We start from the raw sequence: 17,052 nt of genomic DNA, 5'->3' as shown, positions 1-17,052 counted from the left end.
TGGGGTTTCCCTGGGTAAGTGGCTTGAGCCATGGAGATGTTGGAGCCTCTGCCAGCAGGGAAGTTAATTAGATTGTGTGATTTCTTTTGTGGATCTCTCATTCACCTGGCTGGAAATTCCCTTCCAAAAACCTACAGAAGGGTGTCTTGGACTTAAAAGAAATCTTGCTATGATTCTTGCCTATAAAGAAGTCCAAAGCAGCACTGTATTTTTCACTTAAATGTATGAATTTAAAACAAAGTTCTCCCCATTTGCTTAGCAGAGCTATGGCTAAAAAATAAACCCATATGTGCCATTTATCATGAACGATACCAAGAAGTCCAACTAATTTAGAAATTTTTCCCCCTTTTAAATTTTTTTCCCCACTCAAATGTTTTTAATTTTTGTTTGTTTATTTTAATTAGGAAAACTTCTGCTATTTGCAATTGCTCTGCAACTGTTTTTGCTCAGAGTGTGTGTGTACACTGAGAGTACCCAGTATAGGTTTGATCGTGTTCTGGCTGTGCCTCCAGCACTTCCTTTGGAAAACTACTGTGTGCCTGGATTAATTAATTCTGCCAGGAGTTTGAATGTTGGGGTTTTGTAACAGTAGCAAACCATTTTGGGAAGGTCAGGTTGAAGCATCATTGCCTCTTGCTGTAGCAATTTTTTCACAGCACCAGGGTTTCATGTAATTACAATGTTTTGTCCTTAGTCTGTATTGGTGAATTTATAATGTGATAATGTCATTTCAGGTTTGAAGGAAGTTTTATGGGACAGATGTTGAACTAATAAATCTAGTGGGCTGGCTAAGTGGGGTAAAGAGGTTTTTGGAACGTTGCAGTGTAGGACTTGCATCAAACATAATTCTGCAATTTTCTGTGTCTTTACCATGAAAAAGCCTGTTATTCTCTCTGGGACATAGCTACATGATGAAGTATGGTTTAAAAAAGAGAAACAAAAAGCCTAGGAAAAATGCAGCATGTCAAATACATGATTAAATACTTCCTGATTTAAACTTTGGCTTACTGTCAAAGTAAATTTAGAAAATCTTTCTTTGAGGAATATATTTTCCTTTTACTACACATTTATGATCTTTGAGCAGGATTAACTTGCTGTGTATTCTCTTTGTGGCAATGATTTACATATTTTATTTATTCCCAGCTGGGGGATCTGAGATCAAAGCATATCCTTCCATGCATTTTGTTTTCTAAATAGAGTTTGCCTAGACCAGCTACCTACCAGATTTGCAAGAGGAATTTTCACAGCAAACTTGATTTATCTTTCTTGATTTTTTCATGTTTCTGCAATTCACAAGGCATACTATGTGTAACTATTTCTTGAAAAGTAGTTCTTCTTTAGAACAAAAAGTTATACTTTGAGACTACTTTGCCTTGACTAAAGTGATGTAACTGCTCCATTGTTCCTGAGAATGATTGCTGCTCATGTTAGGTTTTCCTGTGTCAGGATTGTGATTTTGGACAGGACACTCACAGAGAATTTTCAGCTGTAGTGTTGGAAACCAGAGACATATCTGAGATTATCCCCATATTCTGAATCCCAGCCCAGAGAGGTGAGGTTTTTGCTTCTCACTCTTCCCCTTCCTCCACCCAGTAATATACTCAATTCTCCTTTTTTATCTTCTCCACTTTGAGTGTGTCTTTTTGAAAGATTTATTGATTGATATGCCTGAACTAGAAACTCCAGAAAATGAATGAAAATGAGCAAAATCTTTTTAAAGTGTAGGGTCATGATACATGCAGAGGTAAAAGGTTCTTATCCTCCTGTGTCTGCTTAACAACTGAGTTTCCCTACATGAGACACAACCATCTCCCTCTCTGCTTTCCCTGGTTCTAATGGAAACTTCTGTAAACAAACAGAAAACACATTTCCAATCTACTTATTTTTCCAACATGACAGGAAATATGACATGCAAACATACTGCAGCACAATTTTTCCATGGCTTTGCGTACAAAATGCAAGAATACAGAATCACCTGACACAAGTGATGCCTTGCCTGTTTGGAAAGGCTTTTGGTATTGTTAAACTTTGATGGTGTTAAACTTTGCAAGTGCTTTTTTATAGGTTCTTGTAGTGTTGTGGCATAGTGATGGTGAGCACATTAATGAAAGTACTTGGTCTAAAAAGTGGGGTGTACAGAAGGCAGAAGCTTCATATGTATCTGTCTGTTTGGAAGGCAAATTGTTTAGGGAATATATCAAATTATAATTTATCTCTGAAGTGTCTCAGCACGCTCACTAAGATAACAGCACTGCACAACTTCAAGTGCAGTTTGACTTCTTGACAGAAAAATCAAACTCACTGCTGAAGACCATTTCTTTCTTCAAAAATTGCATACATGAATCATTAGCACCTTTAACAAGATGGAAGATCTCCAAGTCTGGTTTGGTCAATAACTCTCAGCTTCCAACAGGGAACTGCAGCAATTTCTTTCAGGGTTTTGGCACGTGCCTCACAAAACTGATGAGCTTGTTCACAGACACTCTCACTTTACAGTGAGGCATATGGTGTATTTTGTGTTTGTGAGTTTCTTTGATATTGTCTCTCTGGCACAACTTAATGTTCTTTGAGTTTTGTTTGGAGAAGAAGAGGATTTCTTAGTTAAAGAAATTAGTTAAAGTGCACCAAGTGTGTTTTAGCAAATTCTTTTTATTTGAGAAGGCAGTAAGGGAGGTTACCGGGTGCAATATTTGTTTTGGCTCTTTTAATAGATGGTTACATTTTTGGGGTACTCCCGGTGAAGAATCTAGCAATAAATGTATGTATTGAAAGATATCTATCCATTTTATGTACAGCATGCTCCAGAATACTTTCAGGGGACCTTTCCGTTCTTCTCAAGGATTGAGGTTCTATTTTCTCAGCTTAGCTCCTGGCAATAGTTCCATTCCTTTACCATACCTTGAAATGCTGAGATTCCTATGAAGGAAGCAGCCCTTTTCTGCAGTTATTATAACCCTGTGGTGCAGCTCTGAAAATGCAGGTCAGCAGTTAACACCTTCTATGTGATAATACAGTTATTCTTATTTCCTTTTATTATGATTTATTCCATATATTTTCATTTGCCTCTGTGTTCTCTGGTCACTCCATTGCCAGCTCTGGAATTCTTTACAGTAGTCCCAGAAGTTACTTCCTTCTGGAAAGTATTACATTTGCTGAGGACTTTAATTTTGGGGTGAAGAAGGGGCAGAATTGAATGTTTTGAGAAATAACCAGTAAAGACACATTCTCTTGAGAGTTGATGACTAGCCCAGCATTCCAAGGGGTCTAAGATTTGAGGGAAGAAAAAGAAATAAAAGAAAAAAGCTGCTCTGCTGAGGGAGAGTTTATTTTATGATTTTCACTTGGTAATTTTTTCTCTTTGCCTAAAGAATAAGTCATAAAGGATGAACTGTATAGTTACTCTTTATATAAGAAACTTCCTTAGAAAAAAAGGGAAAACAGCAAGTGGCAATTGCCCTATTTCTGTGTTGTCATTGCAGGTATCAGGCAGTAATAAAATCTTTCTTCTGCATTCTTTATTGTCATCTGCTGATGGGAAGTTCCTGTTGTTACAGGCTTCCTATTTAATTGGAGCCTGCAGCCTTTTAGACCCAAGTTAAGGCCTAAGTGCTAAACAAAAGAAAAATTGGGGGAGAATAATAGGAAACTTAATATTTTGGGACTTGCCTACATTTTTAGTAAAATATTACTTTTAAAATAGAAATACCTATTTTTTTAAAATTTACTTTAGGGCCTTTGAGAATGTTGAATATAATACAAGGAAAAGAGAATCTTTAGGGGCAAATGAAATACAGTATTTTGCTACAGGCCTTGTATGAAAGCTATTGACCTTTCACTCTGTAAAATCACATTACCTGTACTCCCTTTTTACTTTTCTACAAAGTGTGTAGAAGGAGATTAAGCATGCAGATGATCCCATGACTGATGGATTTATCATCACTTCTGTGAGTTGTAAGGACATTGCACCATTTAGACAAATTTTGGAATGTGGTTTGTGTCCTACAGCTTAAAAGCTGAAACACAAGTGGGAACAGGGCTGATTAGGTGAGAGGCTCCAGGTCAAACACAGAAGTTCTGAAATAAGTGACAGTAGAATGATGGCAAGGAACTGATCAGCTTAGGGAGGGATGGAAGCAGAGTGGGGGGTTTTGTACAGTGCAGGACTGTGAACAGCTTCTGACAATCTTTCTGTGTCCTGGACTGTTTGGAGGGTGAGGATCTGAGTCAATTCTTGGGAAGTGTTCCCTTGAGTGCAGAGCAGCTTTAGGCACATGGGAGATGATGGCAGTGGTGCCATCTGCCTTCTTGAATGCTGGCAGCTGACTGGAAGCCACAGAAGGATCAATAGTGCATCTTGGCTGTCGATGGGGTGCCCGATTCCTCGTGTTCCTGTGATGCCTTGTGGATGCTGACCTAGAACAGAGGCTGGATGGAGTTAAAGAATAAAGTAGGGATTTATTAGGAGGCCTCAATGGATCCACCTTGGGCAGCACAAGAGCCCAGCCAGGGCTACACCCAAGCTGAACCAAAATGGTCACAAAACGGACAACTGGTCACCAGGTCTCTCACTTTTATAAGTTCTGCTCCATTTGCATATTGGAGTTAATTGTGCAATTACAGCTTTAGGTTATGTAGTCCCATCCTTGTTTTTCTCTCTTCAGTCTGCATTGTTTCTGCTCTTGGGCCTGAGATTTGGATCATTTGTCCCTGGTCCCGAGCTGAAGCAGGAATTGTTTTGTCTCCCTACTCTGTGCAGAGAGCTCACCATCCCCTAATATAAAGCTCAGACCCACACACTAAAGCAGCACAGAATCTGAAAAATATAAAAGAAAAACCTGAGGGATCAGCACTTCTGCTGAAGTCTTGGGGTGAGGTCCTGGACTTTGAAGACCGTAAATATTTCAACGAATTTTAAACAATTTACTGTGGGTCCAGAATTCAGCTCTTACAGAGACAACTCTCCTGCACTTGGAAGAGCTTTTATTTACTCAATCCATACATTTATTAGTTTTTACTTCTCCAAAATCCTCCAAAGGTTGCTTAATGCTATCAGAATTATTTTATTTCCATTATGCACATCCTTTATTAGACAAGAGATATGAAAATAACCCTGGAGAGGCCATCTAAATAAGACTCAAAGAGCCCTGAAATGCATGCTGTTTATTGTTACTTAACAAAGTATAGCAGGAAAATGGAACTTAAGTCTTGAAAATAAGAAAATTACCTTTTACATCTCCTCCTTCTCCATTCAGTTTTGGGTTTTTTTTCTGGAAGAACAATACAAATATTCTAATGTGACCCAAAATTCCAGGATCAGCTGAGTGAATCACTGTGCAGGTGACACACAGCTCTCTACAGAACGACAGCACAAGGACAGCTGTGAGAACCCTTCTGCTGCAAAAGTTGCCATCATCAGGTAACATTTTACACCTGAGCTGCAAACATCACAAAACACAGGAATAAAAATGAAATGCTAATAAATCTTCAATGATAACAATGAGAAAATGAGCCTATAATTATTTCTGCCACTCACAATGCATTTTTAATACACTTCTACATGGTAAGCTCCATCAATTATTATTTATATTATGAAAAACAAATCAAATTATCTGTTAATCTGACATTATATACAACTGTAAGGACTTTGTGAAGTTTGGACTTAATAAGAATGTGATTTTCCATCATTTTACCAGACTTTAACTCCCAAATTCTTCCCTCACCTCCTACAACACCAGACCTGAGCCCTGAACAAAAACAAGCCAGAGGAACTTAGACAAGAATTTAATGATACAATATTTTAAATATTTAAGAGTAATTTGAATAAGTACTATTCATCTTAATAGCACAATTTATAAATGCTCACCAGGAGCAGACACTTTCTCATGATAAATTCTTCTATTAGAATCCAGTAATGTATTAATTTTTAATGAGGCAATGATCTTGTAAGAATTAAAGGTGACTTCCCTTTCTTTTCCTCTTTGAAATCCAGGTCAAAATGCTCAAAGTGGTTAACCTCTAGGTGCTAGGTATAAAGAATGATTTTTCACATATTTTTCACATATTCTAAAGCATGGCTAACATACCAAAAAAAAGAATAAAATCTGTCATTTAATGGCACAAATAGGGTTCAACTCAGCAGAATGAGTTACCTTAGAAATGTATTTTAGATGAGAAGCAAATCTTAGTTTTTGTGTTAAGTTCAAAATACAGTTACCTTTTAAGGTAGTTTCAAAATTGCCTTTTATTGTTTCATAATTTTTGAAGCATTTTTAATAGTCAACATTTTAAAGGTTTCATAAATGCATTGCTATACGTATGATAACATATTTAAATACTACACCAATTTGTTATACATTTCAATTATTTTTTTCTCATGGCTTAAATTATTGTTTATAATGTTTATGCTGGTATGATAATGCAAGAATAACATAGTCTTTCAGGTTTTCAGTCTACCTTTCCTAAATAGTACTAATTAAAAAAACCAAAGTCATAAATTAATGAAAAGCTAGATTATTTAGGGAATTTTACTGAGAACAGAAAGGAAGTTCTCTTTCTACAAAATGGGGAAGACTGAAATTTTTTAGCATGTGGCCAGAGCCAGAAGAAGTGAGAGTCATACCAGGATGGTTGATTTTTGATTCTGCATAGCGTAGCTTGCTATAAATTTCAAAAACATTCCCTCTGACTGGAGAAATTACTTAATGAACATTTGCAATTCCTAAACTGATCGAAGTACACTCAGGTAGTGTAATATAAAACAAGCAATCTAGACTGAATTATTTTAGAAATATGCACAAATTCTTACTTCCTTGAGGAAAATATTTTAAAATTATGCGCAAGTTCTTATTTCCTTGAGAAAAATATAGGGATGTAGAGAAAGCAGAGCTTGTCCCAGTTTAGAGACAAGTTTAGGAGAAGAACACTCCGGAAAGAGTATTTCCTCTAAAAAAAGTTCCAATAATCCCTTTCCACCAAGAAGAAATGAATACTAGTGGATGAAAGTGAAAAAAACCCGACTGTTTATGGGATTTTAGAGGTATACAGGTATTGAATTTATTAGCCTACATATAAATATCTCAAAAAGAATTCACACATATTAAAAACCTTTTAAATTATCCACATGTGCATACAGAAATTGGAGGCTTTCTGACCTTTGTCACAGTGTTATATACATGTAGATCTTTAGCAAATATACACAATTAAGCTAAGTACAAAAACTATTCTCAAGGGAAGAAAGCAGTGAGAGCTGAACTGACACTGGCAGAGTAATAAGATGTCTACTTTCTATTTTGAGCTTTTTTTCCTTTCGAAAACCATCACAGACAGTAGTGAAAAGGTAGGTGCTGTGTTTGAGCACACACAGTTCTCAGTCTGAATAAATAAAAATGGGGGGAAAGCAGGAAGCAGGGACACACACAGACTGGGTTTGATAAACTTCCTAGGACTGAATTTTCTAAGTTGGTGCCAAATTAAATGGCTCTGTGTGGAAGGTTGCCCCAGGTTCCTTGGCTGGGAGCAGCACTGGTTTAGCACTCCTGTCACCCAGGAGGGAACGTGACCGCAGGCTGCAGCCCCAAGGGGTTCTGTTCTGCAGATGCACACAGATGGTCCTGCTCAAGAGCCCTTGTACCAAACAACTCGCTTTTTAAGGATGTGCTGCTGCTCCCATATGTAGCTACACTTCAGCCAGATTCACAGTTCCATCATTTTCATCATAAAGAAAAATGCTGAATCAGTGTTTCTACATGGAGGACAGATAAGCTAAATGTATTAGAGTTCCTTGTTAGCTTTTTATTAGTTTGTATTTATTTTCTCTATGTTTTAAATAAATTCTGTGATGTGAGTCTTGCTTTTACAGTCAGTCCTGTGAGTTACCTGGCATTTTACCACCTTCAGACTTTTATCTTTCATAGCATTTGTCTTTTCCACATAGTCAGTTACATGAAAAAGAGAAGTATAGAGTTATTTAATGTGATTGATTTCTATATAATATAAATATATGTAATTGATATTGTCCATGGTCACCATTATAGTATGTTTTAAATTTTATTAATATGTATTCAAGTAAAAAATGTACTTAGGGGGAAAAAACATGTCAATTAAGTAGGTAACATACACGGTCATACAAGCTTTGTGGCTTTTTCCTACCAGTCTCTCAATCCATTACTTAGACCTCAAGAAATTAAGCTTTGATTTATAAATATAATGCTAATGCATATATAATAAATTAACCTGAGATATTTATTTGGAGCTGAGAGCTAACATTTGCAAAATTAATTTCATACAAAAGCAAAATCCTTTGTAAATGCAAGTGGGGTACAGCAACCTCACTTGTGACAGGAAACAACAGCATGAGCATCAAATTAATGCAGAGCACTTGCTGAATTCTAACTTGTTAAACTGTCATCTTTCATTTGAAGGCAGCAGAGCAAGGAGAGATGAAAGCAGCTCAGGATCTGGCCTGGTAAGTACAGAGAGTTCCTGCCCTTATAAAGGAAATTGAGAAAATGTTTATGGTTCCCACCACAGAGCTTGTGGAGCTGAACCTAAAGTCTTGTCTGGTAGTCTGGCCAACAGATTTGGGGTTTTTTTGTTTGTTTTGTTTTGGGGGTTTTTTTGTTTGGTTCTTTTTGTTTTGTTTTTATTCTATAGTGCTGTGGTTTGATACTGGCCAAACACCAGACACCCACAAAAGTTGCTCACTCACCCTCCCCTGCCACAGCTGAGCAGAGGAGAGAAAAAAATTAATGAAGAGTTCATGAGTTGAGATAAGGATCGGGAGATAACACTCCAAGGGCAAAACAGGCTCAACTTAAAGTTGCAAAATAAATTTATTACTAATGCAATCAGAGGAGGATAAGAAGTAAAATAAGCCCTTAAAACACCTTTTCTTCCCCCAGCCCCTCTGTCCTCCCCACCTACAGCTCAGGGAGACAGGGCCTGGGGGTTTGGTCAGTTTGTCACCTGAGGTTTTCTCCTGCTGCTCTGGGAGAGGAGCCCTTCCCCTGTGAGACCCTGGGGTCCCTCCCACGGGGCGCAGCTCCCCGTGAATTCTCCGGCGTGGATGGATCCTCTCTGCTGAGCAGCAGCGCTGCCAGAGCTGCTGCAGTGGGAGTGCCCCCAGGGCAGACAGCGCTGCCCAAACTGCTGTGCCTGGGTCCCCCTGCCAGGGCTGCAGTCCTGCAGGGCCAGGCTGCTCCAGCCTGGGAGCAGGAACCCTCTCTGCACTGGGAATCTGCCCTGGAGCAGAGCCTGCTCTGGGGATCTGCCTCTGGAGCATAGGGATCATCCCCTGGAGCACAGAGATCTGCCCCTGGGGCACAGGGATCTGCCCCGGAGCCCAGGGATCTGCCCCTGGAGCACAGGGATCTGCCCCTGGAGCCCAGGGATCTGCCCCTGGAGCACAGGGATCTGCCCCTGCAGCACAGGGATCTGCCCCTGGAGCCCAGGGATCTGCCCCTGGAGCCCAGGGATCTGCCCCTGGGGCACAGGGATCTGCCCCTGGAGCAGAGCCTCCCCCAGGGATCTGCCCCTGGAGCCCAGCCTCCCCCAGGCACCCTCCTGCTCTGGCCTGGGCACCTCCCCAGGGGCTGTTGATGGATCTCTGCATCCCTGTGGATCCCCAGGGGCTGTTGATGGATCTCTGCATACCTGTGGATCCCCAGGGGTTGTTCATGGATCTCTGCATCCCTGTGGATCCCCAGGGGCTGTTCATGGATCTCTGCATCCCTGTGGATCCCCAGGGGCTGTTCATGGATCTCTGCATCCCTGTGGATCCCCGGGGGCTGTTCATGGATCTCTGCATCCCTGTGGATCCCCAGGGGCTGCAGGGGCACAGCTGCCTCACCATGGTCTCACCACAGCCTGCAGAGGGACCTCAGCTCTGGCCCCTGGAGCACCTCCTGCCCCTCCTTCCCCACTGACCTTGGTGTCTCCAGGCTGTTTTCCTCACATGTTCTCACCTCCTCCTCCTCTTCTGCCCCACTTTGTTTTGATTTTCTTCTTAAATATGTTATCCCAGAGGCTTTCCCATCTCTCCAATTGGCCCAGCCTTGGCCAGCAGCAGGTCCATCTTTGGAGCCATCAAGGATTGGCTCTGTCAGACATGGTGGAAGCTTCCAGCAGCTTCTCACAAAATTCACCTCTGTGACCTGCCCCCCCCCCCCGCCCCACTACAAAAAAAATAAAATCTTATTTTTATCTCATCTTTCTTTGAAGAATGTGATACTTGCAAATTACAAGGGAGGAGAAACTCTTGTTTGCTTATCCCATGCCCTTTTACATCTTCCACTTTAGTGTTTTACACCATGCTTCAAATTGACAAAAAATGAAATTCAATTATGAGAGAGCACAAAGCAAGAACAAATGTTTGAACAAAGTGATAAATGCTGCAGAAATAGAAATGTGGACATTTAAATGTATGTCAAGCTTTCCATCCCTGCTATACAGCATAAATAACATGGGAGGATGTGGCTTTGCTACTTGAGAAGGCATACATCAAAATATTTTGACACATTCAATAAGCTGATGAACACGACTGAAATGCTAAAGAAATAGATGAGCTGTAAGGAGGAAATATGCCAACGTGTCAGGGGAGATGAACTGGATTATGTAACAAAGGGGCAAGCCCTTGTTTCTCTTTTGTTTCTGTGAAGAAGCAGCAGAACCAGTATAAATGTGAGATAATGGGAGTTTAATTTCACAAACCAAACTCCTTGCCTAAAGCAGGACAGAGACACCCCTTCCTACTACCAATAAAATTGTAACAATGCTGGAGAAAATTTCCTTTTCTTCTGAAGGACAAAGCAGTGTGTCTGTTGGGCCAGATGGAGGAATCTGCATATACACCACACTGCATAACTCCAGCTGTACACTTTTTTTCCCCTATATACTCATTCACACATTTATTGAAGGTATCCAGAAGGATAAATCCTTTTTTCCCTCTCAAAGCACTAGTTTCTAAATATATATGTATACACTTATAAAAAAGGAAACTTCAAGCAGAGCTACTTCACTAAAGTAGTGATTGATTTACCTGTTCTGCTTCAAATGTTATTACTATTCCTTTTGTAATATCAGCTATCATACAGCACATTTTACCTGTATCCATTTTTTATTTTTTTACCAGGTTAATGCCTTTCAGATGCCTTTAAAGACATAGCAATTTCTTTTAAAGGCTGCCTCCTTTGATTTGAAGCACTGTGAAGGAACTGCAGTTTGACTTGTCAAGAAAACAATCCTGTTTCTTAACAATTTGCAGAAAAATGTTTATCCCAACACAAAAAGCACATAGCTATAACTCTTCTGCCACAAAGAGGGCTGTATGAATATGTCTTCTTAGATGAAAGCAAGAGAAACTGGATGAGAGAACTGGCAAAATGAAAGAAGAAAATTACAACCAGGGTGAAAGATGAAATCTCTGCTGTGTTGAGCTCGATGCAGCCCAAAGTGACTTCGATGTGGTTGGAGTTTCAGCGGTCTGGCAAGGAAAAAACTCTCAGTTCTTGGTGTAGGGGGTTAATACTGTGCTACTCTAAGGTGTGTGTCACCTGCCTTCCTCTCTGGATACCCAACAAGGATCCTCTCATGTTTCTCTTGGGCTGTCCTCATCCAAGGTCAGTGTTTGCCAGCATCTTCTCATCGGACACAAATCTGTAACTTTCTAATCAAGGCTCCCATCTCCTTGCACCGCTACTGCTCACCTGCTAAATTATTTCTAGATCCATGCTACTTCAATTCAGTAACAGGAAACATCTCTAAGTCCCATTTGCATCAATGTAAATGCTTTTAAATTGCCTGGCTAAATCACAGCAGAGATTAGATAAATAGAGCTCCAAAGATGGAGTAAAAGTTAAAGGAGGAGGAAAAAACTCATTGCGATTATGCAAGCACCTGACAGTCATTTCAAATTAAATATAATTATCAGGAAGTTGATTTGGGGTTAAATGTGAAAATACTGAAATGATTGCTTTAGTGTAGAGTAACAAAACAAAAGTCAAACAAGGCAATAGTTCTTGTCAGAATAGGGAAAGAATGATTAATTTAATGTATCAATATAATGCAAGGCACCCTTTATAGACCTGAAATACCTAGGAAAGCAGGAACTAATGTGTTGCAGGAAGATGCTGACTTACAGGACAGAAAAGGAGAATTTTTGAACAGTGAAGTATTCTGAACTGGAGAAGTATTGCACAGTAATAAATCGAAAATAGTTATAAAGAAATGTACTGAATATGGAATGACAAAGATTGCCCTAGCTTGAGTACATTTTTAGTACATGAATAAAGCACATCAATTCAAATCATATCATAAGAAATAATACTAAATAGAAAAGTACATCATATAACACAAAATAATTGATCACATATTAATAGAAGGAGTCATTGCCAAATTTCTTTGCCCTCAATCTGCCCCATGTCTACACAGACCATGTGCTGGCTGTTCCTGAGAACGGGCATGGCTTGTCATTTTCACTGATTAATGGAAATTACAGTGACAAATCCGGAATCCAAACCTTATCTAAAGGTGACATGTAATCAATATATTTGCATTCCCTCACAAGCAAGGATAAGGAGGAATATGATACCCTGAACTTATACAAGAATAAATAATCTTGGCTATAAATATAAGAGCTATCCATCACTCCTACTTATTTTCCCTGGCAGCTGCCTGGCAGCAATTTTTCAAGCTGGAACCAGGATCCTGGACATGGTGCACTGCTGGGACTGCAGGAAGAATGCGAACTGGTGTCAGGTTATAAATTTCTGCTCTAGTCCCATATGGCACATAATCCTCCTGCAAGGCCAAACAAGGAACCACTGGATTTCACATGGTGCTTTTATGAGGCAACAGAATCAGCAAGTTTGAAACAAGCAGCTCCTAGAGACGTGAAGCGAGGCAAACTCAGCAGAAGGGAGCTCTAATATAACTCTCTGCTTGCAGCCTGCTACTCAATGCCTAGTTCATCTTTGCCTCAAAATTGCCACTAAAGCTCAAAGAACCAACAGCAAGGACCTTTTTAGTACTGCAGTAACTTGAAGCATAAAATTCATACAAAAAATTCACTGCCCTGCTCGGTATGACTAATGGAGCCACTGCATCTCCTGCTTGTAATAAGGGGCAAAAATTGACATGATGAACAATTGAAGATCAGGCCTCTGTGCTTGAAAAAACCTTGAGGCAAAAATTCTTCCGAGCATCATCAGCAAGGAGGAGAGGATCTCTGATTTCAAAGTCGGGTGAGCATCATCTGCAGCTCATTGTTAGCTCTTGCTGGCAGGGCTGTGAGCAGCACTCACTGTGCCCTCCCTCAGCTGTGGCACATCCATCTCCCACTAAGCCATATGGGAGAGACAATGGAGCATGAAGATCTCTGAGCCTGAGAGGGATTATGAGGCTTTCTGATTAGATGCACTGCACTTCCAAAAAGATAGGTATTGCCCTCTTTTTTAAAAGAGGCTTTCCACCCAATAATCCCTGTCACTGAGCCAGAACACAAAAGTGTAGAAAATGTTATATGCTTCTATCCCAATGTAATGCATAAAGTTGCATTAAAAATAGAGGATACACATCTAAGGGAAATGGGCACATCTGACTACACCAGGAATGCCTTCCCTCACTCAATCCTGATCACCATAATTAAACAGCATTACATAAGTAGTGCTACTAGTGATTCAGGATTCAAACCTGCACTTCTAAAGTCATTCTCCATCCTGAGCTGACAACAAATTTTTTACCCCTTGAGAGTGTCAAAAAAATTGATATAAAAACTGAGCATAGAACATCCCAGAGATATGAACTTGATAGCAACAAATGTCACCTCTCTGTGTGTCCCAGCAACACCTGCAACTTCTGACAACTGCTCAGCCAGCCTCATTTCCATAGTCACAGGTGTGGGGGTATCCAGGTTATCTTTGGCAAGATGGAAATCCTCAATCCCCCTTCTCAAATGTCCACTGAAAGACCAGAGTGTCTGTGTGTTGATCTACTTCAATTTCATGGGGAAATATTAAAAATGCTTGACTAAAAATCCATCAAAACACATGAATCCCATTACAGTGGTGAGCAAGAACATCTCATTCCTTGTTTCCTGTCACTCGGGCAACACTTCCAACCTCACTGAAGGTTGCTAGGCTAAACCAAATATTTGGACAAAACTTGCTAATAAATGGAATATTTGGACAAAACTTGCAAATATGAAGTGCAGAGAGAAGCAGCAACAAACTTAAATTTGCTTTTCCACTGTATGAATGTTATGGCTATCACAGAACTAAAACAAAGTACAAGGTGCAGATTTAATTGATTTCCAAAAATGCATTTCATTACTTTCTAGCAAGAAACCATTTTCACCTGGTCATCATAAGAAGGGCCAACACGGCTATGCCCAGCACAGTGTAAAGGGTCTGTAATTTTTTTGTTTTCAATTAGGAATATTCTTAACACATCAAAGTGAAACAGCACCCTGGAACTGCTGCTGGCACAGATGTTCAGTGGGAATCTGAATAATAAATGTGAGTAGGAGCTCATGCAAGTGACTCCAAGCCTGAAATCAAGTTCTGCCCAGCAGTTCTGGTGGCTCTCAGCATTCCCCTGTGGCTGAGGTGCTTTGAAGCACTGTAATCGATGTCTTTTCTTCACACTGGCATTTAATCTCAACTTCCCTTGGGAAGGACAATGTCTGGAGCTGCCTCTATTAGAGCATGTGACAGCAACCAGCTGGAATGTCTGAGGGATTACTGAACATGCACAGAGGTCCTCCCAACCTGAGACATATGGTGTATTATCCATTTACCATCTTACACTGTGCCACTGTCTCCCTCTAACATTTAAAATATTCACAAGCTTGAATAAATGATCTGTTGTCAAAACCGGAAAAAAATAAAAGAAAATTTATAGCTTTGCAGGAGAACTGGGGGCCATTGCTACAACTGAAGCAATCATATATTTTCTTGATTTCTGAAGTCTTTTTTGAGACCTGAATGATCTTGGAAATACCTGATGAAATACTTCAATATATTTTCTTTATGCAGTATATACATTTATTGGCTCTTACTGCTGAAAAGTGCATTAGAAATAGCTACCTTTCTCAAATAATTAATCACCATTTTTATCAACTGGAGGTAGCTCAGTTCAGGTTTAAACGCTATTTTCCCTATACTGCTACTATTTTTAAATTATTTATAAGATTGAGGACATTTCTATTAAAAGATTTGATGTTTCCACGTAAATTTTCTAAACATGAAATAGGTTATTGATCATTGTTCAAGAGCCTTCAGTGACCAAATATAGCAGAGAAAAGCTATTACAAAAAGCAATGCTGTACTTGTCCCTCTAATTCCAGGTAATAGACAGGTGGCATGATGGGAAACTGCTGATGGTACTGAAGGATTTAAATACAATAAAGCTGCTTTTACTGGAGAGAAAGCTGCATTCCAAAACTGCATTTTTCAAAAGAAGAAAGACAAGGGAAACTGGAGTTCTTGTATTACATCTGAGATATTACAGGAAAAAAAATCCTCAAACAAACTGTTGGTGTGTTTTTTTAAATTTTTCTCAAGTCCTTTTATATGCTCTCAAATTCAGAATGCAATTTGATTTAGCAGTGATAGAGTAATATTTTTTTTACACAAGGGGAAGAGTTCCATGTGCTTCTTTGCTGGATATGACCAGCAAAGGTAAGGGAGAGCTCCAGCTTATTTATGAGCTGGCAGTTTCCACACATGCAGTGATTCTGCTTTCAGTGGGAAAAGAAACCACATTTTTTTCACACTTTTGGACAGTACTTAATAGTCTGTTTTTATTTCAAGTCACTGAAATGTCCCTCAATTAATTAATTTTAAACTTGCCCAGCTGACAGGAGATATTGAGGCCAGTACAGCTGTAGAAACTGCATATGCTAATTAGATATTAGGTGCTTGAAGCTGTGAGGAACCATCCCCTCACACTAAATGAAGACACAAAGTGTGCCAGAGCTTGTTTATGCACCTTTTGAGAGGTCTGCACAAACATTGGGGTTTTGGACAAATGTCCACTGATGCAGTCTGGTGGATTTAAATAAAGATTGCAGGCTCACTTCTCCAAAGTAAACTGGCAGCTTATTACCTGACTTCTTTAGAGCCACGCAGATTTGTTTGCCTATTGATCTTAGTGGCTGGCTCTGGGATCTCCCCAGACAGAAGAGGAAGGGAAAACCATTTTCAGGAGAAATAACACTGAATACCAAAGCCAATAAGGATTTCTAAAAAAAAAAAACAAAAACCCCACACACAAAAAAACCCCAACCATCTAAAAAACTCACCTTTCCCCAAGAACCATTCTCTGTCTTAGCCTATTCCTATTTAAGTAGATGCCTAATAAATGCCTTCCTCCTGGCTTTTTGGCTGCAAAATCAACAATCTAAGAAGGGCTGGGAATTTCATTTAAACACCTTCACTAGAATCCTTTATTGTTAATTAAAATTTTACTTTAACGTCTTTAGATTCAAAGTCCCTTTTTCCACCAGTCATTGGCCTGATTTCTCTTTATCCCCAAATCCATCACCAGGTTGGCTTGCAAGCAGATGAGTCCAACCGAGGTGATTCTCCTAATGAGTCATGGCTTCCACAGCTTCACAGTTATCTTTGTGCTGTGAAGCTTTCTTCTACCAAACTGAATAATTATTCTTCAGTCTGAGCACAGAAATCAAGAAAATGTGCACCTTCAGCAGGGAGGAAACAAATACATGTTCCTAACTCTATGTTCAACTTGTGTTCAGATTGACAGTTCCTTAGCAGAGTGCAGTTATTTGGAGAATATAAAAATCCACCTGAACTAATGCAAGTCCTTCCATCACTGTTCCCTTTCACTTATTTGATCATGTTTTGGGGCTTTTTTTGGGTAACTGCCTTTATATAAAATTAGTCACAAAGTAAATATAAATATTTATTTAATAATAACTAAACTAGCTTGACTTAATGCACAGTGCAGAGCATAGTCCCAAACTCCTATTAGAAATTAGAAAATATTATTCAAGTACTTATTTATAAATTTTTATATGAAAAATAGTGTCATTTA

The 17,052-nt window shown here is 39.4% G+C and overlaps 1 long non-coding RNA gene across 4 annotated transcripts in view; it reads right to left on the bottom strand.

Annotated features, from left to right (window-relative positions):
* LOC140684494 (uncharacterized) overlaps nucleotides 1-17,052 on the bottom strand; it is a 268,835-nt gene that overhangs the window by 175,725 nt on the left and 76,058 nt on the right. For 3 of the 4 annotated variants that reach the window (XR_012056821.1, XR_012056820.1, XR_012056823.1), the window contains exon 2: nucleotides 5,225-5,435. This is a non-coding gene — a long non-coding RNA (uncharacterized lncRNA). The remainder of the gene's footprint in view (nucleotides 1-5,224; nucleotides 5,436-17,052) is intronic. The other variant, XR_012056822.1, reaches the window with a different exon arrangement.

This window comes from Taeniopygia guttata, chromosome 7, assembly GCF_048771995.1.
Source record: "Taeniopygia guttata chromosome 7, bTaeGut7.mat, whole genome shotgun sequence".
In the NCBI taxonomy this organism is placed as follows: Eukaryota; Metazoa; Chordata; class Aves; order Passeriformes; family Estrildidae; genus Taeniopygia; species Taeniopygia guttata.
The sequence above is the reverse complement of the archived record's forward strand: the minus strand, read 5'-3'. Positions and strand labels throughout refer to the sequence as shown.